This window comes from Pinus tabuliformis, chromosome Q, assembly GCF_031772625.1.
Source record: "Pinus tabuliformis cultivar Carrire ecotype Pingquan chromosome Q, CPIR1, whole genome shotgun sequence".
Lineage (NCBI taxonomy): Eukaryota > Viridiplantae > Streptophyta > Pinopsida > Pinales > Pinaceae > Pinus > Pinus tabuliformis.
In genome coordinates this window covers 128,390,084-128,412,140 of record NC_142296.1, presented here as the reverse complement: position 1 = coordinate 128,412,140, position 22,057 = coordinate 128,390,084, and the positions used below count along the sequence as shown (strand labels likewise).

Sequence of the window (22,057 nt, the reverse complement as noted above, 5' to 3'; positions counted from 1 at the left end):
ACCCTACCCTAATTTAGAGAGAGGAAGACCTCCTTCAAGTGTAGGAGGACTTCCAATATAGCCATGTGCGTAACATAATGCTAAATATACTCACACTCAATTTTAAAGAATGAACTTCGAGACATATCGAGTATGAGAAACCAATTTTTTAATTGATATGGTACCAAGAGTTGTTGAATGATGAGGGAATAAGGTGTGTTGATGACTGCTTGAAACTAGGATTCAATGGGATCCACATATTTATGATTCTCCAACTTGTACAAATCTTCCACAACTTGAGGATAACTCTCTTGGAGGCATGAAGGATATGGTGAAAGACAAAAGAAAAATCCCTCAAGTTCAGGCTCAAATATCTTCTTTTCATATTGATAAGAATGGTTAAGGGAAATTCTAGGGTTTTGAGTTTCAACAACAATTTCAGAATAGGTTCCAAATATAGATTGCTCCTCTAATGGTCTTAGATCTTCCTGAGGTGAATGTTTTGTAGTGATAGGAGATGTTTCCAAACTCACCCCTTCCCCCAACCTCGAAGATATATCATTACACTTAGTAGGGGAGTCAATGGGAAGAATAGGTGTTTCAAATTGTTGTGAAACCTGTTGGTTTAGATTAGGGTTTGGTCTATGGTTTAGGCTAGGGTTTAGGTTAAGGCTTATGCTAGGCTTTGGATTTGGACTAGGATTTGGGTTAGGGTATGAATTAGGGCTAGGTTTAGGGTCTGGATAAGGGCTAGGTTTAATGTTTGGATTAGGATTAGGGTATGGATTGGGATAAGAGTTAGGGTATGAATTAGGACTACGGTATGGATTAGGATAAGGGCTAGGGTATGGATTAGGGTAAGGTTGCACAAGTAATTGGGACCATGAAGTATGATAACTTGATGGTGAATTAAGTGGAAATTGTGGTTGAAGTTGTTGATTTTGCATGAAAGACTTCCCTAAAGAAGAGGCTCCAAACCATTCTTGAGGCCATGGGGATATCTGACTCGAAGAATAGGGCCAAGGAAAGGGCCACTCTGGCCATGAAGTAGGGTATTCAAATGTAGGAGGATTAAATTTCTTCCATGGAACTGCATGAGTATAAATATGTTGAGGCAACTTCTCAGGATAATAAATATTACTCCAATTATTAAATGATGATGGGTTTTCAGTTATACCTGGTGGTTGATTTGATTCCTTACTTGATTTCCTGAGTACCTTTAGTAATCCTGGTAGTGATGGGAAATGTTTTGTTGCATGAGCCTCTTCACAAATTCTACAAACTTTCAAGCTACTAAGTGGACACTTTCCAAGGAAGTGTTTCTTTCTACAGTTGGCGCAAAATATCAACAATGGTTCTTCATCCTTCTTCTATTCTTCCTGTAAATCATCCAATTTTAAAATCAAATATTTAATAATATTATCTTTATGTTCAAGAAAAATATTAAATTCTGCACTTTTGAGTTCTTCATTAGATGATTTATATGTCTCTGTAGTAGCATCAAAACTCCTCATTGAATGATTCCTCAAAGTACCATTTTCCTGTTCTGAACAAGCCAATTGGTATATTATGTTATCACATGGATTAGTATATGTAAGGGGGTTCTAGCAGCACCTGAGAAATGAAAACCTTAAAACAACCAAAATATGGAAGAAAGAAATAATTTCAAAGAACATAAACTTGCAAGAGAAACTACGTGAAAATAAAACCAAACACAATAGGTCACCAAGGTCAATCTCCTAAGCACCTCCCTGACAACGGTGCCAAAATGTTGGGTGTAGTATAGGGAATATTAATGTACCAACATTTAATTGTCAATTCGGGAGTTTGCGAACTTCGAGGCACAACACTGGAAATTCCCAATAGAGCCCCTAGGAACTTGCAAATCAAATTCTAGTCTAACTTGTGCATCAATCCCAAAAAATTAAATTGAATCCTACACTTCAAAGGAAACTTGAGAAAGCATAAACACCAATCTTGCAATCCATCAACATTTGTAAACAAACCCTAATGACATAAAAGAAAACCTTAATTATTAATCGGTTGAAAACAAGCCCAACCTTTTGACAGTTTAAAGAGAAAACCGTTCTATTAAATCAATTTGAAAACCAATGCATAAACTCCCAACTCAATTTCCATACTAAGTATGAAAAATCTAAAAGAAAAGCACACTGATCAATTTGGGTATTGGCTACTTTACTCATTAATTTATCAAGCAAACTAATATTACAATTTTTCTCCTGTACTTTAGTTCTTGCAATGGGAAAACAGAGTAATTTTATTTTATGTGCTATATTAGTTCTATTTCCTATACCAGAATGATCCGATTCCTGTACTGGAATGATTCTATTCTTCCACTCATAATGATTTTGTTCGTGTACTAGAACCACTATGTTCTTGTACTGGAACAATTATGTTCTTGTAATGGAACCACTATGTTCTTGTACTGATATGACTTTGTTCCTGTACCAAAATAGATTTACACTCCACAATATTGCATCCCTTAATCAAAACGCTATATTTTCAAGCACAAAATTGGCAATTGTAGAAAGGAAAACTTCAACTCATGCGATAAAAAAAGGAATCCCAAATCAAATGCAAATTAAAATTCAAGAATATTAATTGCGAAAGTCAAAGGGAAATTTCATTAATCTTAGTGCAAATAGTAAACTCCTGCATTTAAATAAAAGATCACCACTTAAAATATTCTTTACTCATATCCCCTCTAAACATTTATCACTGTGTTGACTATATCCTATGTATAAATGAATTCAATCCTTAAATGAATATATATCTTATAGTCTCGAATCTAAAAAGTGATAGGAAACTATTTTTGTACTTAAACTTCAATTTACAGATATTTATCAAAGCAAGGAATATGATTTAAACTTAATGATTTACACAGGAGTTTTAATACCACAACATAGTTACAGTATATATGCTTTGATTAGAGTATTCTTGTTATAAATAAATAGATCTTTAAACAAAAATTAAATGATAAAACCCCGAAAACCCTTAAGCATTAACTAAAAATGATTTAAGAGGAAAAGACCAAAGAAATGCTTGCTGTGCATTAAAGAAATAACACAAAGAAATTATTTTATTAAAATAAAGAAAACAAACTTAACACACACACAAAACCTCAGATCTGAGAATGCTTCGACAAGGAAAAGGAATGACGCAAGAGCTCTGTCAATCACTAGCACATATCATTCATAAGAAACCTTCACACCAATAACTCCCTATACTTAATACATATAATAGTAATGGGAGAATGAGCTGGGTTGGTTGGGCCCTTGCCAACCAACTCATTTCCCTTTAAGGAAAACACATAGTCTATAAGAGTAAAATTATCATTATAGGAAATAGACAAAATAGATGCATAAACCTGGCATTGATGCTTGTTATGAATGGAAATCTCAGTCCTTATACATTTAGAGCTCCATATTCCAGCTCAAAATTGATATGAGGAAGGGGAAGAACCCTAGCACTCAACTTAGCAGCATGAGAGTACAAAGAATGGCTTTCTAGCTAGGCTTGGAGCCATAGCTCTGTTTTTATAATCTTTTTACATTACAAGTTTGGCTTTAGACAAGCAAATCCTTTGAAAATAATATGAATATTGAATCCTGGAAATATGCCATGGGTGGGATATCTATTTCATCCATTATCCAATTGAAGAAACACAAATATGATACCAATTTTGCAAATCTAGGCATATTTTCGAATTCTGGAAAAAAACGGTCTTTTTTATAAAACTGCCTCACAGACCCTTGTGTAAATCTTAGACCAATGCGAATCTGGGAAATGTTTTTGGAGGAAGCCTAATTTATCATGTTATAAACAATAACCTCTCTTTTTGATTCATCTCCATTGCCTTGGAAATCGTGCCCAAAGTTTATTGTTTGACTACTTTTGCAATCTGGGTTTTACTTGATTTTTCTACAAATCTTCCTCAAAGACCCCTTTGGATCTCCCAAACTGTGACAAATTTTAGAAAACCATTAGAGTTTTGTCAATTTTCTATACTAGGAGAAAACCCATGTTCTGGAATTTTCATATTCGACTTCATCTGCACTAAAATCTAGAAGGAAGTTGGATGTTTGAACACTACTGCGAATTTAGTTTGAATTATTAATTATTCTTTTAAAATTGATCTGTACAACCTAGGTGCATTTTGAATGATGTGGAGGTGTTCAAACAAAATTTCGAAAAACAATATTTTCTGGATTTCCTTGAAAATGTGCCGATGTATGAAATCCCCAAATTGGTTGCTCACTAGTGTAGGAATGTTCCTCTTTAGTGTAGGAATAGGTCTATAAAAGATAGATGCACCTATGACCATAAAAAAGGATCAAAAATCATTCAAAACACATGTTTGTAGCACCAACTAACATTTTCCTTTGTGTAAAGCTTGAATGATGAAGTGGTCCACATATACTTGGTGCAGGAACTTATGCGATGCAAGAACAAGACAATCTATGCTAAAACATTTTAATGAGCATTAATCCTAGAAATACATATGATGAAGGTATTCTTATATAAAATACAACCCAAGTGAAAATCTTCGTTGTTGCATTAAAAGAACATAGAAAGAGTTCATAAACTGGTAAAACAAGGGAATAAGTAGGGCATCATATGAATAAAAATGTGCATTAAGTACAATAATTCCAGGGTCTAACACTTCTAATTCCATTTTTAACCTCTTTATTTCTTCAATCATATTGTTTCCTTTTGATTCCAATTCTTTGTTAACATTCCTGAGTTTATCATTCTCCCTTTGAGTTTTCATCAAATCATCTACCTCATAACTATCTGATTCATCAATTGACTAATCATCAAGAGCCATGAGTACTAGATAAGAGTTGTTATAATCTGAATCAAAATTTTTTTGGTCATCAGATTTGCTATGACTTTCTTCATTAGAGTAAAAAAATTTCTTATCAGAGAACTTCCTTCGAGCAACATTCTTTCCATTCTCTTTATGCTTTTCTTTATAAGGACATTTAGATGCATAATGGCCTACTCTTCCACAAGAAAAACACTTAAAGTGAAGCTTACCTCTGAATCTTCCAGTACCCACTTGCAACTTTCTCACGAAGTTTTCTTCTTCCTCATATGATATGTATCGTATGTCTTTGAGTGCTTCCTTATGTTTCCATTTATATGTGGCTTTAAAGGCTGCTTCTCTCATTTCTGAATAACCATCTTTCCTCATCTCAAATTTCATCAATATTCCATGGAGTTGATCAAGTGTGAGATTTTGCAGATCCTGCATTTCTTCAATAGTAGAGACTTTGGAATCAAACTTTGGAGTTAGTGATCTCAAATTTTTCTCAACAACAGTAGAATATTTTATTTATTCACCAAGATTTCTCATGGAATTAAAAATCTCATCAACTCTAAGAAAAAGTGTTGCAATGTTTTCATCATCATGCATTTTTAGTGTCTCATACTGTATTATGACTGGTTGGAGTTTAGCATTTTTTACCTTCGTGTCACCTTCATAACTTTGGAAAAGATTATCCCACATTTCCTTTGTTGTCTTCAGCTGCATTACTTTCACGAACTCAGTCTCGTCCAAACGTCCCAATATGGCATTCAAAACCTTTGCATTGATTTCATATTGTTTCTTTCCAGCAGTATCTATGGGAATGGTGTGTGGATATTGGTATCCACTTTCAACAATTTCCCATACATCAGCTCCCAATGAATGTAAGTATTCTCTTGTCCTGACTTTCCAAAAGACAAAGTTAGTTCCATTAAATAAAGGTGGCCTGATAGAAAATACTCCTTCTTGACTACTCATCTTGATGGATATCCTTCAAGCGATCAAGCTTCTTCTGAAGGACCCGACTCTGATACCAATTGTTGGGAAAAATGTTGAGAGGGGGGTGGAAAATCAATATTTTAAAACTCACTAAAACCTTTTCTTTCTTATCATATTTCTGCACATGACTATTGTTAGCGCTTGAGATTTCACCCTAGGCTGAGGAAGGTAAACCTTCAAGGCAACATCAAACCATTTCACCTCGTAGCTAGCCCTACGAGGTATGAGAAGGCTCTCTCGGGTCAGATTCGGTAGATCTTTCAATATGATAAGCTGACCCAATTAGGAACACTGATGTTAGGCTAGTAAACTGATAAGGAAGATTTGTTTGGGGTTTTTAATTAAATGACGGGGTTTTTCTGGGCTGCATGGGCAAAATTACAGTTTCAAACAGAGAAATATAATGACTACACAGATTATCAACTGAGGCAAGGTAGGCAAGCAATTTAACACCAAATCTAGATTTTAAATGAGATGGCAAGACTGGTGAGGAGCTAAGGAGGGAAAATAATACTTTGAATCCTCCTTAAACAGAAGAAAACATTGAATTGAACAAATTTATAGGAGGAGCATACAATACTATGAATTCCTACCTAATCACTTCATTTGCTCAAATAGATATGATCATGAGGTGAATGAAACATAACAGTTTACATATGAGACAAAGGGAAAAACTTATGCTAAATCAACATACCACATGAATCTCAGCAAACAGAGCTGTGAAATTCCATTAAATTCTCTGCCAAAAAATGTACAATGAAAGCTCTGTTCCAGCACTCAGCACTCAGAAAAAATCTCCCCTCTCTCACTCTACAAATGATTTTGTTTTTAATATATCAAATAAACACAGCTGGGGAAAAACCATCGACCCCAAGACCAGGAATTGATTTTATCATTATTAATAAATAAACTAACTGAAAACAATCAGCTCCTCTGAAAATAAAAATGCGCTCCTTCTTCTACTCGAACTGTTGAAAAATGATGAAGCGGTGGCATTAGTGGCATTACAGGTGTCAATTTCCATTGGTGAAAATAATCATGAGTAGTCGAATCTGTATGTCACTTTGCACATTCTGGGTTTCATAACTGCGCCCCAAATCTCTGCGCTGTTTCAACTACAATTACAAAAATTAGAAAGGAGCGTTCATCTATTCTAAAATAAAACAGCGTATTCCTAAAAATCCTCTGATGGCTGACATATGGAGCGCAGATCCTGTTGAAGCATTGACTGAAGATAAAAATAGGAGAATTGACCCTGTTTTTCTGCTGTGACAGATGTCTTCGTGGTGTTTGGTCCCTTTATCACCAAAAACGCTATGATACAGTTGAACTCGGGGGCAAAAATTCATGCTTAATTAATCTCTTTGAAACCAAATAAATCAAGAATTTCTCTTGTCTCCTTCGAAGCACTTCCACGTCTTAGGAGCTTATAGACTTTGGGTGTGGTTAGATCTATAATTTTTGAGCCTGCACGTCCAACTGGAAGTTGACCTCCATCAAAAATATAAGCACAATGTTGCCTCAGCTGCTCAAATTCTTGAATACAAACTGTGCTTGGTTGTCCACTTCGATTAGCGCTTGTGAGTGCAAGAGCGCTGCCAAAATTACGAGCTACTATCTGGATAAAGTCACATTCTGGTATTCTGATTCCAGTAGTATTCACTCCTGGGTTGAGGGACTTCTCAAGAATACTTTCTTTACCACGGTCTAGCACTAAAGTGACAGGTCCAGGAAGAAAACTACTAAGTAGACCATCCGGTAAATGAGAGGTCACTGCAAAGCGATTAACATCCGACACATCAGCAACACAGATTGCAAGTGGGCTTGTCATACTGCGTCCTTTGATTTCATATATCCTTTGGACTGCTGCTGGAGAACTCTCTGTGGTAGATGTTTCCTACGCCATTCCTCCCAGAGGTAACTTTGGATGAGCTTGCTAAGATTTCCATGAGTGCCATTAAGAGAATTCATGTGCAGTATGCACGATGTTTTTGATTGATTGCCATCTGCCAAGATAGCTGCTCCAATTTCCTCCGACAACCTTTGATTGTGTTCCTTTAAATCTTTGTAGTGAGGCACACGGCATTCAGATTCTTTGCAAGCCCGTCCATGTAATTATAACAGATACCACATTTTCTTGCAAAGAGAACAACCCCCAGAAGCACGAATTTTACACTGTCTTCCATGACGAAAAAGCCCTTTTACTCTGCGGCAATTTGTATATTGGCACTGAGGAGAGCAACGCAGAGAAGCATGTGCCAAGAGGTGTCTAGCAATCATCATTGATTGTCAAAGGATTCGCTCCATGAGAAAGAAACATTTTCACAGTTTTGTCAAGGCCGAGACCGGTTATAATGGTTGTTTCTGGTTGGTCAAAGACAACAAAATACAAATCGTTGATATCTGAAAAGCAAACCTGTATGTCAACCAAACTTGGAGATGCCCGTTCAATTCTTGATTGGCTTCCAGAGTCTTCCTTCACTACAACATTTGTAGAATAGCTTGTGTTGGGTAGAAGGCCCCTAAGTCGATATTTCCCTGAACTGTCTGTTGTTGTTTCTTTGGGGTTTGTTTAATTACATCATCGATATTTCTCCTATAGCTGGAATTTTTCTTTACACGTTGTAATTGCACTTGACTAATCTCAGCCTTAACTCCTTTGTTCAGTGCATACGCTGCTGCAATCTTTTCCTTACAGTTCTTGCTTGCGTCCAGATGAGATACCAGAGGTTTCAGGATAGTCTTTGCCAATGATACATTTCACCTTCCTTTGAACATCAATTGGTGCAGTCCAGGGCTCATATATATATTCTTTTGGCATATCTTTCAACATAGGAAGAAAATACAGTATGTATTTACCATCAGGATCATACTTTTTTCCAAACGAAATCGGAGAATATATGCGATGGTACTGAAAGAAAAAATGCTGAACAGGACAGCCACATCCAGTTGCTATTATTAATTTCCCAATCTGAATCAATCAGTAATCTGTCTAAGACATCTCGACCCTTCTCCCAGTGGACAAACAAGTCACCACGAGTAAAAAAAAAAAAAAAACATGCAACTGTATGACGAGCAAGATGATGCATCCATCCCCATTTCCGAAGCTGCACCATGGCTGCATCAATCCAGGGGTATCCTGTTTGACCATCTCTCCAAGCAGAAAGTAGGCTATCATTATCATTCCATGGAATCTACCCATTTAAGACACACTGTTTGCAAATTGGATTTCCCTCCATTTGATCAAACTTGGGTGTACCGTATGCCACTGTGTAGAAAAACTCTCTCCATAGCAACTGCTCTTCCAGTGAAACTGGAGGTTTTGTATATTTTTTCACTTTTCTATACACTTCTTGCAGGCGCTGATAAAATAATCTTGATGACAGACAACCAAATTTCAAGTACGGTGACAAAGCAGTTGTGGCGAGTTTCAGGAATGCAGTTGGGTCCCCTTTAGGCTTTTCAAATGCTGCTACCCATTTCTGATCCTGTAGAGATTCATCCATTCTCTTCAGTGCTTCTGTTTCACCACCAACAAAAGGAGAGCATTCTTCCTGAGACACATCTCCAAAACCAAGATCTGTAAGCGTTGGTATAGGCAAATTTTTTTTTTTTTGAATTGTCAATACCAACAGGAGGGATCGAAGGTGGCCCAAAATTTAACTTGGCCGGCATAATAAGAAGACCCAAATCTAAAAAAATTGATTATATGTCCACAATGGACAATATGAGCTCTTAACCACTGATTGATTAAAATAAACAAACTCAATAATCTGATTGCCACCTCTGACTCAAGTATACAACCGGATAAAAGGGCACTGTACAACGGTGGAATTATGAATATTAGTGCTCCTCTCAACCTCATAGTCAAGAAGTCTGCAGCAGAGGTTAAGCAACAAGGCCACAGGCATATGCTTGTCAAGAGATTAAAGTATGCCTTTCAGTCCAGCGATTCCTTGACTAAGTAACCAGATCTGAGATTGCTGATGATGTTTTGTTTGTGTTTGTGCTTTTGCAGAGATGGGAGCTTGAAGTCGCTGCTAGTTGAAGAGCTGAAGAACAAATTACATAATCTAAAAAGCAACATTTAAATGATTTCTTCTTCAAAACCCTATTTTGAAGAAGGATCAATCTCTGACATGAGACGGAGTCTAACATCGGCTCCATTTGGGATGGCAGCTGCCGCTCCGTGGAGGTGCCAAGAACCGCAGAACTTTGGGAGAGCAGACAGTGCCTCCACCATTGGGCAATGGAGTCATCATCAACACAACTCTGGATTTATTTTCACACTGAAACTGAACTGAAACAATCTTCAAGCAAACTAAAACAAGATGCTGCCCTTATGGCTGCTTATTTATGTACAAAATCTACTCTAATCTGCTGTACAAACAATAGATCAGGTAATGCTAAAATGCCAAATTAACCACTCGAGTAAACCTGGAAATGAAGCCGCTTGAGAATGTTGCCACGAAGTCACAGATGCAATTGCTGGCAGCCCTTCATGCAAATAATGTCCCTGGTCACAGAGAAGACAGCCTGATCTGTCAATCAAACTGAAAAATGTGTCCATGTATGCTGCAATAGGATCACAGACACCGGACTCTGTTGGCTGCCCCAACTCTGCAATGCATACTTCCAGCTGCACATTGTCAATGTATACCTCTATAGGCAAGTCTGTTATTGCTTGTTGTGAAGGAAGAAGGATTTCCAAGAACTTTGTAGGGTCTTGGAAATCATAAGAGTGGATCTGCTCATCTAAATCTTGAATCTCCTTCTCGATTCTTTCATCAAGTAACTCACAGACGCTAGGATGATAATTCGGAGATTTCAAACATTGAAGGAAAAAACTTAAAACTTCTTCATTAATTTCAATATCCACTAAGCTTTCTCTAAATTCGTTTAGAGCTTCACACAGTGCAGGGTTTGCCACATACCCTACCATTGCATGAACGGATCAGCAAGCATTGGTATGTCTGGATCAAGTTGGAGTCGCCAGGTGAATGATTCAGCCTGCATAAGTGTCTGACTGCTGTCCACCATCAGCATCAGATCTGAATTTGATACATGTACTGGGGTAAAATGCAATCGAAGTGGTCGTATTCACAAGCTCACGGAGATTCACTGAAGCAGCGTTTATCTACTAACGCTGATGTAAAACAAGAGCGTTTTCGAAGGCTTCTGGCGTAACTTCAGGCTCCGTCTAAGACTTATGAAACAAACACATCAATGAGCAAAGGATTAGATGTTCTCCCCAGTATGGTCGCCACTATGTTAGCGCTTGAGATTTCACCCTAGGCTGAGGAAGGTAAACCTTCAAGGCAACATCAAACCATTTCACCTCGTAGCTAGCCCTACGAGGTATGAGAAGGCTCTCTCGGGTCAGATTCGGTAGATCTTTCAATATGATAAGCTGACCCAATTAGGAACACTGATGTTAGGCTAGTAAACTGATAAGGAAGATTTGTTTGGGGTTTTTAATTAAATGACGGGGTTTTTCTGGGCTGCATGGGCAAAATTACAGTTTCAAACAGAGAAATATAATGACTACACAGATTATCAACTGAGGCAAGGTAGGCAAGCAATTTAACACCAAATCTAGATTTTAAATGAGATGGCAAGACTGGTGAGGAGCTAAGGAGGGCAAATAATACTTTGAATCCTCCTTAAACAGAAGAAAACATTGAATTGAACAAATTTATAGGAGGAGCATACAATACTATGAATTCCTACCTAATCACTTCATTTGCTCAAATAGATATGATCATGAGGTGAATGAAACATAACAGTTTACATATGAGACAAAGGGAAAAACTTATGCTAAATCAACATACCACATGAATCTCAGCAAACAGAGCTGTGAAATTCCATTAAATTCTCTGCCAAAAAATGTACAATGAAAGCTCTGTTCCAGCACTCAGCACTCAGAAAAAATCTCCCCTCTCTCACTCTACAAATGATTTTGTTTTTAATATATCAAATAAACACAGCTGGGGAAAAACCATCGACCCCAAGACCAGGAATTGATTTTATCATTATTAATAAATAAACTAACTGAAAACAATCAGCTCCTCTGAAAATAAAAATGCGCTCCTTCTTCTACTCGAACTGTTGAAAACTGATGAAGCGGTGGCATTAGTGGCATTACAGGTGTCAATTTCCATTGGTGAAAATAATCATGAGTAGTCGAATCTGTATGTCACTTTGCACAATCTGGGTTTCATAACTGCGCCCCAAATCTCTGCGCTGTTTCAACTACAATTACAAAAATTAGAAAGGAGCGTTCATCTATTCTAAAATAAAACAGCGTATTCCTAAAAATCCTCTGATGGCTGACATATGGAGCGCAGATCCTGTTGAAGCATTGACTGAAGATAAAAATAGGTGAATTGACCCTGTTTTTCTGCTGTGACAGATGTCTTCGTGGTGTTTGGTCCCTTTATCACCAAAAACGCTATGATACAGTTGAACTCGGGGGCAAAAATTCATGCTTAATTAATCTCTTTGAAACCAAATAAATCAAGAATTTCTCTTGTCTCCTTCGAAGCACTTCCACGTCTTAGGAGCTTATAGACTTTGGGTGTGGTTAGATCTATAATTTTTGAGCCTGCACGTCCAACTGGAAGTTGACCTCCATCAAAAATATAAGCACAATGTTGCCTCAGCTACTCAAATTCTTGAATACAAACTGTGCTTGGATGTCCACTTCGATTAGCGCTTGTGAGTGCAAGAGCGCTGCCAAAATTACGAGCTACTATCTGGATAAAGTCACATTCTGGTATTCTGATTCCAATAGTATTCACTCCTGGGTTGAGGGACTTCTCAAGAATACTTTCTTTACCACGGTCTAGCACTAAAGTGACAGGTCCAGGAAGAAAACTACTAAGTAGACCATCCGGTAAATGAGAGGTCACTGCAAAGCGATTAACATCCGACACATCAGCAACACAGATTGCAAGTGGGCTTGTCATACTGCGTCCTTTGATTTCATATATCCTTTGGACTGCTGCTGGAGAACTCTCTGTGGTAGATGTTTCCTACGCCATTCCTCCCAGAGGTAACTTTGGATGAGCTTGCTAATATTTCCATGAGTGCCATTAAGAGAATTCATGTGCAGTATGCACGATGTTTTTGATTGATTGCCATCTGCCAAGATAGCTGCTCCAATTTCCTCCGACAACCTTTGATTGTGTTCCTTTAAATCTTTGCAGTGAGGCACACGGCATTCAGATTCTTTGCAAGCCCGTCCATGTAATTGTAACAGTTACCACATTTTCTTGCAAAGAGAACAACCCCCAGAAGCACGAATTTTACACTGTCTTCCATGACGAAAAAGCCCTTTTACTCTGCGGCAATTTGTATATTGGCACTGAGGAGAGCAACGCAGAGAAGCATGTGCCAAGAGGTGTCTAGCAATCATCATTGATTGTCAAAGGATTCGCTCCATGAGAAAGAAACATTTTCACAGTTTTGTCAAGGCCGAGACCGGTTATAATGGTTGTTTCTGGTTGGTCAAAGACAACAAAATACAAATCGTTGATATCTGAAAAGCAAACCTGTATGTCAACCAAACTTGGAGATGCCCGTTCAATTCTTGATTGGCTTCCAGAGTCTTCCTTCACTACAACATTTGTAGAATAGCTTGTGTTGGGTAGAAGGCCCCTAAGTCGATATTTCCCTGAACTGTCTGTTGTTGTTTCTTTGGGGTTTGTTTAATTACATCATCGATATTTCTCCTATAGCTGGAATTTTTCTTTACACGTTGTAATTGCACTTGACTAATCTCAGCCTTAACTCCTTTGTTCAGTGCATACGCTGCTGCAATCTTTTCCTTACAGTTCTTGCTTGCGTCCAGATGAGATACCAGAGGTTTCAGGATAGTCTTTGCCAATGATACATTTCACCTTCCTTTGAACATCAATTGATGCAGTCCAGGGCTCATATATATATTCTTTTGGCATATCTTTCAACACAGGAAGAAAATACAGTATGTATTTACCATCAGGATCATACTTTTTTCCAAACGAAATCGGAGAATATATGCGATGGTACTGAAAGAAAAAATGTTGAACAGGACAGCCACATCCAGTTGCTATTATTAATTGCCCAATCTGAATCAATCAGTAATCTGTCTAAGACATCTCGACCCTTCTCCCAGTGGACAAACAAGTCACCACGAGTAAAAAAAAAAAAAAAACATGCAACTGTATGACGAGCAAGATGATGCATCCATCCCCATTTCCGAAGCTGCACCATGGCTGCATCAATCCAGGGGTATCCTGTCTGACCATCTCTCCAAGCAGAAAGTAGGCTATCATTATCATTCCATGGAATCTACCCATTTAAGACACACTGTTTGCAAATTGGATTTCCCTCCATTTGATCAAACTTGGGTGTACCGTATGCCACTGTGTAGAAAAACTCTCTCCATAGCAACGGCTCTTCCAGTGAAACTGGAGGTTTTGTATATTTTTTCACTTTTCTATACACTTCTTGCAAGCGCTGATAAAATAATCTTGATGACAGACAACCAAATTTCAAGTACGGTGACAAAGCAGTTGTGGCGAGTTTCAGGAATGCAGTTGGGTCCCCTTTAGGCTTTTCAAATGCTGCTACCCATTTCTGATCCTGTAGAGATTCATCCATTCTCTTCAGTGCTTCTGTTTCACCACCAACAAAAGGAGTGCATTCTTCCTGAGACACATCTCCAAAACCAAGATCTGTAAGCGTTGGTATAGGCAAATTTTTTTTTTTTGAATTGTCAATACCAACAGGAGGGATCGAAGGTGGCCCAAAATTTAACTTGGCCGGCATAATAAGAAGACCCAAATCTAACAAAATTGATTATATGTCCACAATGGACAATATGAGCTCTTAACCACTGATTGATTAAAATAAACAAACTCAATAATCTGATTGCCACCTCTGACTCAAGTATACAACCGGATAAAAGGGCGCTGTACAACGGTGGAATTATGAATATTAGTGCTCCTCTCAACCTCATAGTCAAGAAGTCTGCAGCAGAGGTTAAGCAACAAGGCCACAGGCATATGCTTGTCAAGAGATTAAAGTATGCCTTTCAGTCCAGCGATTCCTTGACTAAGTAACCAGATCTGAGATTGCTGATGATGTTTTGTTTGTGTTTGTGCTTTTGCAGAGATGGGAGCTTGAAGTCGCTGCCAGTTGAAGAGCTGAAGAACAAATTACATAATCTAAAAAGCAACATTTAAATGATTTCTTCTTCAAAACCCTGTTTTGAAGAAGGATCAATCTCTGACATGAGACGGAGTCTAACATCGGCTCCATTTGGGATGGCAGCTGTCGCTCCGTGGAGGTGCCAAGAACCGCAGAACTTTGGGAGAGCAGACAGTGCCTCCACCATTGGGCAATGGAGTCATCATCAACACAACTCTGGATTTATTTTCACACTGAAACTGAACTGAAACAATCTTCCAGCAAACTAAAACAAGATGTTGCCCTTATGGCTGCTTATTTATGTACAAAATCTACTCTAATCTGCTGTACAAACAATAGATCAGGTAATGCTAAAATGCCAAATTAACCACTCGAGTAAACCTGGAAATGAAGCCGCTTGAGAATGCTGCCACGAAGTCACAGATGCAATTGCTGGCAGCCCTTCATGCAAATAATGTCCCTGGTCACAGAGAAGACAGCCTGATCTGTCAATCAAACTGAAAAATGTGTCCATGTATGCTGCAATAGGATCACGGACACCGGACTCTGTTGGCTGCCCCAACTCTGCAATGCATACTTCCAGCTGCACATTGTCAATGTATACCTCTATAGGCAAGTCTGTTATTGCTTGTTGTGAAGGAAGAAGGATTTCCAAGAACTTTGTAGGGTCTTGGAAATCATAAGAGTGGATCTGCTCATCTAAATCTTGAATCTCCTTCTCGATTCTTTCAACAAGTAACTCACAGACGCTAGGATGATAATTCGGAGATTTCAAACATTGAAGGAAAAAACTTAAAACTTCTTCATTAATTTCAATATCCACTAAGCTTTCTCTAAATTCGTTTAGAGCTTCACACAGTGCAGGGTTTGCCACATACCCTACCATTGCATGAACGGATCAGCAAGCATTGGTATGTCTGGATCAAGTTGGAGTCGCCAGGTGAATGATTCAGCCTGCATAAGTGTCTGACTGCTGTCCACCATCAGCATCAGATCTGAATTTGATACATGTACTGGGGTAAAATGCAATCGAAGTGGTCGTATTCACAAGCTCACGGAGATTGACTGAAGCAGCGTTTATCTACTAACGCTGATGTAAAACAAGAGCGTTTTCGAAGGCTTCTGGCGTAACTTCAGGCTCCGTCTAAGACTTATGAAACAAACACATCAATGAGCAAAGGATTAGATGTTCTCCCCAGTATGGTCGCCACTATGTTAGCGCTTGAGATTTCACCCTAGGCTGAGGAAGGTAAACCTTCAAGGCAACATCAAACCATTTCACCTCGTAGCTAGCCCTACGAGGTATGAGAAGGCTCTCTCGGGTCAGATTCGGTAGATCTTTCAATATGATAAGCTGACCCAATTAGGAACATTGATGTTAGGCTAGTAAACTGATAAGGAAGATTTGTTTGGGGTTTTTAATTAAATGACGGGGTTTTTCTGGGCTGCATGGGCAAAATTACAGTTTCAAACAGAGAAATATAATGACTACACAGATTATCAACTGAGGCAAGGTAGGCAAGCAATTTAACACCAAATCTAGATTTTAAATGAGATGGCAAGACTGGTGAGGAGCTAAGGAGGGCAAATAATACTTTGAATCCTCCTTAAACAGAAGAAAACATTGAATTGAGCAAATTTATAGGAGGAGCATACAATACTATGAATTCCTACCTAATCACTTCATTTGCTCAAATAGATATGATCATGAGGTGAATGAAACATAACAGTTTACATATGAGACAAAGGGAAAAACTTATGCTAAATCAACATACCACATGAATCTCAGCAAACAGAGCTGTGAAACTCCATTAAATTCTCTGCCAAAAAATGTACAATGAAAGCTCTGTTCCAGCACTCAGCACTCAGAAAAAATCTCCCCTCTCTCACTCTACAAATGATTTTGTTTTTAATATATCAAATAAACACAGCTGGGGAAAAACCATCGACCCCAAGACCAGGAATTGATTTTATCATTATTAATAAATAAACTAACTGAAAACAATCAGCTCCTCTGAAAATAAAAATGCGCTCCTTCTTCTACTCGAACTGTTGAAAACTGATGAAGCGGTGGCATTAGTGGCATTACAGGTGTCAATTTCCATTGGTGAAAATAATCATGAGTAGTCGAATCTGTATGTCACTTTGCACAATCTGGGTTTCATAACTGCGCCCCAAATCTCTGCGCTGTTTCAACTACAATTACAAAAATTAGAAAGGAGCGTTCATCTATTCTAAAATAAAACAGCGTATTCCTAAAAATCCTCTGATGGCTGACATATGGAGCGCAGATCCTGTTGAAGCATTGACTGAAGATAAAAATAGGTGAATTGACCCTGTTTTTCTGCTGTGACAGATGTCTTCGTGGTGTTTGGTCCCTTTATCACCAAAAACGCTATGATACAGTTGAACTCGGGGGCAAAAATTCATGCTTAATTAATCTCTTTGAAACCAAATAAATCAAGAATTTCTCTTGTCTCCTTCGAAGCACTTCCACGTCTTAGGAGCTTATAGACTTTGGGTGTGGTTAGATCTATAATTTTTGAGCCTGCACGTCCAACTGGAAGTTGACCTCCATCAAAAATATAAGCACAATGTTGCCTCAGCTACTCAAATTCTTGAATACAAACTGTGCTTGGTTGTCCACTTCGATTAGCGCTTGTGAGTGCAAGAGCGCTGCCAAAATTACGAGCTACTATCTGGATAAAGTCACATTCTGGTATTCTGATTCCAATAGTATTCACTCCTGGGTTGAGGGACTTCTCAAGAATACTTTCTTTACCACGGTCTAGCACTAAAGTGACAGGTCCAGGAAGAAAACTACTAAGTAGACCATCCGGTAAATGAGAGGTCACTGCAAAGCGATTAACATCCGACACATCAGCAACACAGATTGCAAGTGGGCTTGTCATACTGCGTCCTTTGATTTCATATATCCTTTGGATTGCTGCTGGAGAACTCTCTGTGGTAGATGTTTCCTACGCCATTCCTCCCAGAGGTAACTTTGGATGAGCTTGCTAATATTTCCATGAGTGCCATTAAGAGAATTCATGTGCAGTATGCACGGTGTTTTTGATTGATTGCCATCTGCCAAGATAGCTGCTCCAATTTCCTCCGACAACCTTTGATTGTGTTCCTTTAAATCTTTGCAGTGAGGCACACGGCATTCAGATTCTTTGCAAGCCCGTCCATGTAATTGTAACAGATACCACATTTTCTTGCAAAGAGAACAACCCCCAGAAGCACGAATTTTACACTGTCTTCCATGACGAAAAAGCCCTTTTACTCTACGGCAATTTGTATATTGGCACTGAGGAGAGCAACGCAGAGAAGCATGTGCCAAGAGGTGTCTAGCAATCATCATTGATTGTCAAAGGATTCGCTCCATGAGAAAGAAACATTTTCACAGTTTTGTCAAGGCCGAGACCGGTTATAATGGTTGTTTCTGGTTGGTCAAAGACAACAAAATACAAATCGTTGATATCTGAAAAGCAAACCTGTATGTCAACCAAACTTGGAGATGCCCGTTCAATTCTTGATTGGCTTCCAGAGTCTTCCTTCACTACAACATTTGTAGAATAGCTTGTGTTGGGTAGAAGGCCCCTAAGTCGATATTTCCCTGAACTATCTGTTGTTGTTTCTTTGGTGTTTGTTTAATTACATCATCGATATTTCTCCTATAGCTGGAATTTTTCTTTACACGTTGTAATTGCACTTGACTAATCTCAGCCTTAACTCCTTTGTTCAGTGCATACGCTGCTGCAATCTTTTCCTTACAGTTCTTGCTTGCGTCTAGATGAGATACCAGAGGTTTCAGGATAGTCTTTGCCAATGATACATTTCACCTTCCTTTGAACATCAATTGGTGCAGTCCAGGGCTCATATATATATTCTTTTGGCATATCTTTCAACACAGGAAGAAAATACAGTATGTATTTACCATCAGGATCATACTTTTTTCCAAACGAAATCGGAGAATATATGCGATGGTACTGAAAGAAAAAATGCTGAACAGGACAGCCACATCCAGTTGCTATTATTAATTGCCCAATCTGAATCAATCAGTAATCTGTCTAAGACATCTCGACCCTTCTCCCAGTGGACAAACAAGTCACCACGAGTAAAAAAAAAAAAAAAACATGCAACTGTATGACGAGCAAGATGATGCATCCATCCCCATTTCCGAAGCTGCACCATGGCTGCATCAATCCAGGGGTATCCTGTCTGACCATCTCTCCAAGCAGAAAGTAGGCTATCATTATCATTCCATGGAATCTACCCATTTAAGACACACTGTTTGCAAATTGGATTTCCCTCCATTTGATCAAACTTGGGTGTACCGTATGCCACTGTGTAGAAAAACTCTCTCCATAGCAACGGCTCTTCCAGTGAAACTGGAGGTTTTGTATATTTTTTCACTTTTCTATACACTTCTTGCAAGCACTGATAAAATAATCTTGATGACAGACAACCAAATTTCAAGTACGGTGACAAAGCAGTTGTGGCGAGTTTCAGGAATGCAGTTGGGTCCCCTTTAGGCTTTTCAAATGCTGCTACCCATTTCTGATCCTGTAGAGATTCATCCATTCTCTTCAGTGCTTCTGTTTCACCACCAACAAAAGGAGTGCATTCTTCCTGAGACACATCTCCAAAACCAAGATCTGTAAGCGTTGGTATAGGCAAATTTTTTTTTTTTTGAATTGTCAATACCAACAGGAGGGATCGAAGGTGGCCCAAAATTTAACTTGGCCGGCATAATAAGAAGACCCAAATCTAACAAAATTGATTATATGTCCACAATGGACAATATGAGCTCTTAACCACTAATTGATTAAAATAAACAAACTCAATAATCTGATTGCCACCTCTGACTCAAGTATACAACCGGATAAAAGGGCGCTGTACAACGGTGGAATTATGAATATTAGTGCTCCTCTCAACCTCATAGTCAAGAAGTCTACAGCAGAGGTTAAGCAACAAGGCCACAGGCATATGCTTGTCAAGAGATTAAAGTATGCCTTTCAGTCCAGCGATTCCTTGACTAAGTAACCAGATCTGAGATTGCTGATGATGTTTTGTTTGTGTTTGTGCTTTTGCAGAGATGGGAGCTTGAAGTCGCTGCCAGTTGAAGAGCTGAAGAACAAATTACATAATCTAAAAAGCAACATTTAAATGATTTCTTCTTCAAAACCCTGTTTTGAAGAAGGATCAATCTCTGACATGAGACAGAGTCTAACAACTATAATGAAGCAAACCTACATATGTACACGACTGTTATGCATACAACTACGTATATCCAATTAACTAACTTTTCAGTTAATCCATCATCTGTTTAACTTTAACTAGTGTATCAGTAATTCATTAGGAATTAATTAAAATTAATCATGTGCAGTAAGGACATAATAAACCATCACACAAAAGCAAAACATCAACACCCATGAACGCCAGGATTTTTAAGTGGAAACCCAATGTGGGAAAAAAACCACTGTTGTTGTCATCTTTGACTTATTTTTATTATGATGAAATAATTCTTACAGTCTTGTACTAGCGTAGGCTCATACCAACATGCAAGCACCCACCTACAAAAGGCTACAACCTTCTCTCGTTTTCCAGCACCCACTGTATTAGAAAAAATGAGAGAGAGTCGAGAGAGTGATTACACACAACACCAAAACACGTGCACTATTTTATTAATCACATAAGACATTTACATATATAAGAATTTGATCATTGAATCCAACAAATTATGACTCAGACATGACTCGACTCCAACTCAGTGCATAGGAACCAACAACTTCTAGACTGACATCTAGGGACTCATAGTGACAACTACACATGACATGGAAGCATTACTTCCAACACCCTCCCTTAATGCTTGCATGGAAAAGAAATATTACAGTAGAAAATAAATCTTTGTCTAAATGGTATTCATGAGCACCCACATCCACTTTGGAATCTCACAAACACTGCTCTTTCACCATCACATCTTCGAGTTGTTACTTGACCTCCATTTAAAATGTAACTACCTTCGACCATCATTGATGAACTTTGCAAGGTCAATAATATTGACGATTCAGCTCGTCGGGGCTTCCACGATAAGGGCCATCAAGTAATTAACCATCCTATTGACCAACCACCATATGTTCGATATTTTTCTTTCGTCTATCTGTCAGTTGATAGGATGGAAGTCCAGATACTGAATATGCTCAAGAGTTGATCAAACAACTTGACCTTACACAAGAACTGATGTTTCAGACACTGGGGCTTTTAGTTTAAGACCCACCAACCCTTTCTATAACCAAAATTACTAACACACAAGAAATGACATTTCAGATATCAAAGCTTCCAGTTTAAAAAGCATCAATCCTTTTTATAACCAATAAAAAACACAATAGAAAACATCATCAACTCACACCACACAGTAGAAGAACTTAAATCTCTTTTACTTTTAAAATGGTTTGAGAAGTGATTTCAATGGTCACTCATCAATATCTTATTCTGACATGTCATCCAAGTTGGAAATTTTTATAGTTTACTTTCCATTTAGAATATCCCTTGCACGAGTTCTACAATTCTAGGTGATATGTCCATATTTGTGACAGTAGAAGCATTATGTTGAACCCTTTGCTTTTTTTAATTTTGCCTTTGGAAAATAGTGCAAGTTCATGTTGACCACCAACATCTAAACCTTTTGTATTTTCCCTTTTTTCCTCAGCTAAAAGTGATGATACCATTCCTTCTAATGATTGAGAAGACATTTGGCTTAATGTGAATACAATGTTGCTATACTTGGGAGATAAGCTATTTAATAGAATTGCTTTAGCATCATCTGTTTCTACCTTAGCACCAATTTCAGCCAATTGCCCAAAGAGAGACATTAACTCATTTATATGATTAGAGAGAGGTGTCTCATCATGCATTTTGAGACTAAAGAGCTGCAGTTTTAAAGAGAACTTTGTGTTCATAGCCTTTTCCCCAAATAACTTACTCAAATGTTCCCAGATTTCATGAGCCGATTTTGCTAAATCAATCAAATGCATCTGAGTGTCGGAAAGA

At 38.2% G+C, this 22,057-nt stretch overlaps 6 pseudogenes; all 6 read right to left on the bottom strand.

The window, feature by feature from the left end:
• Nucleotides 1-7,159: 7,159 nt before the first annotated feature.
• Nucleotides 7,160-7,995, bottom strand: LOC149218590 (uncharacterized; annotated as a pseudogene).
• A 295-nt stretch (nt 7,996-8,290) lies between these two features.
• LOC149218589 ((6-4)DNA photolyase pseudogene) lies at nt 8,291-9,484 on the bottom strand (annotated as a pseudogene).
• A 2,812-nt stretch (nt 9,485-12,296) lies between these two features.
• On the bottom strand, nt 12,297-13,132 carry LOC149218588 (uncharacterized; annotated as a pseudogene).
• A 295-nt stretch (nt 13,133-13,427) lies between these two features.
• Nucleotides 13,428-14,620, bottom strand: LOC149218587 ((6-4)DNA photolyase pseudogene; annotated as a pseudogene).
• A 2,812-nt stretch (nt 14,621-17,432) lies between these two features.
• Nucleotides 17,433-18,268, bottom strand: LOC149218586 (uncharacterized; annotated as a pseudogene).
• Nucleotides 18,269-18,563: 295 nt separating this feature from the next.
• On the bottom strand, nt 18,564-19,757 carry LOC149218585 ((6-4)DNA photolyase pseudogene; annotated as a pseudogene).
• Between the last annotated feature and the right edge of the window lie 2,300 nt (nt 19,758-22,057).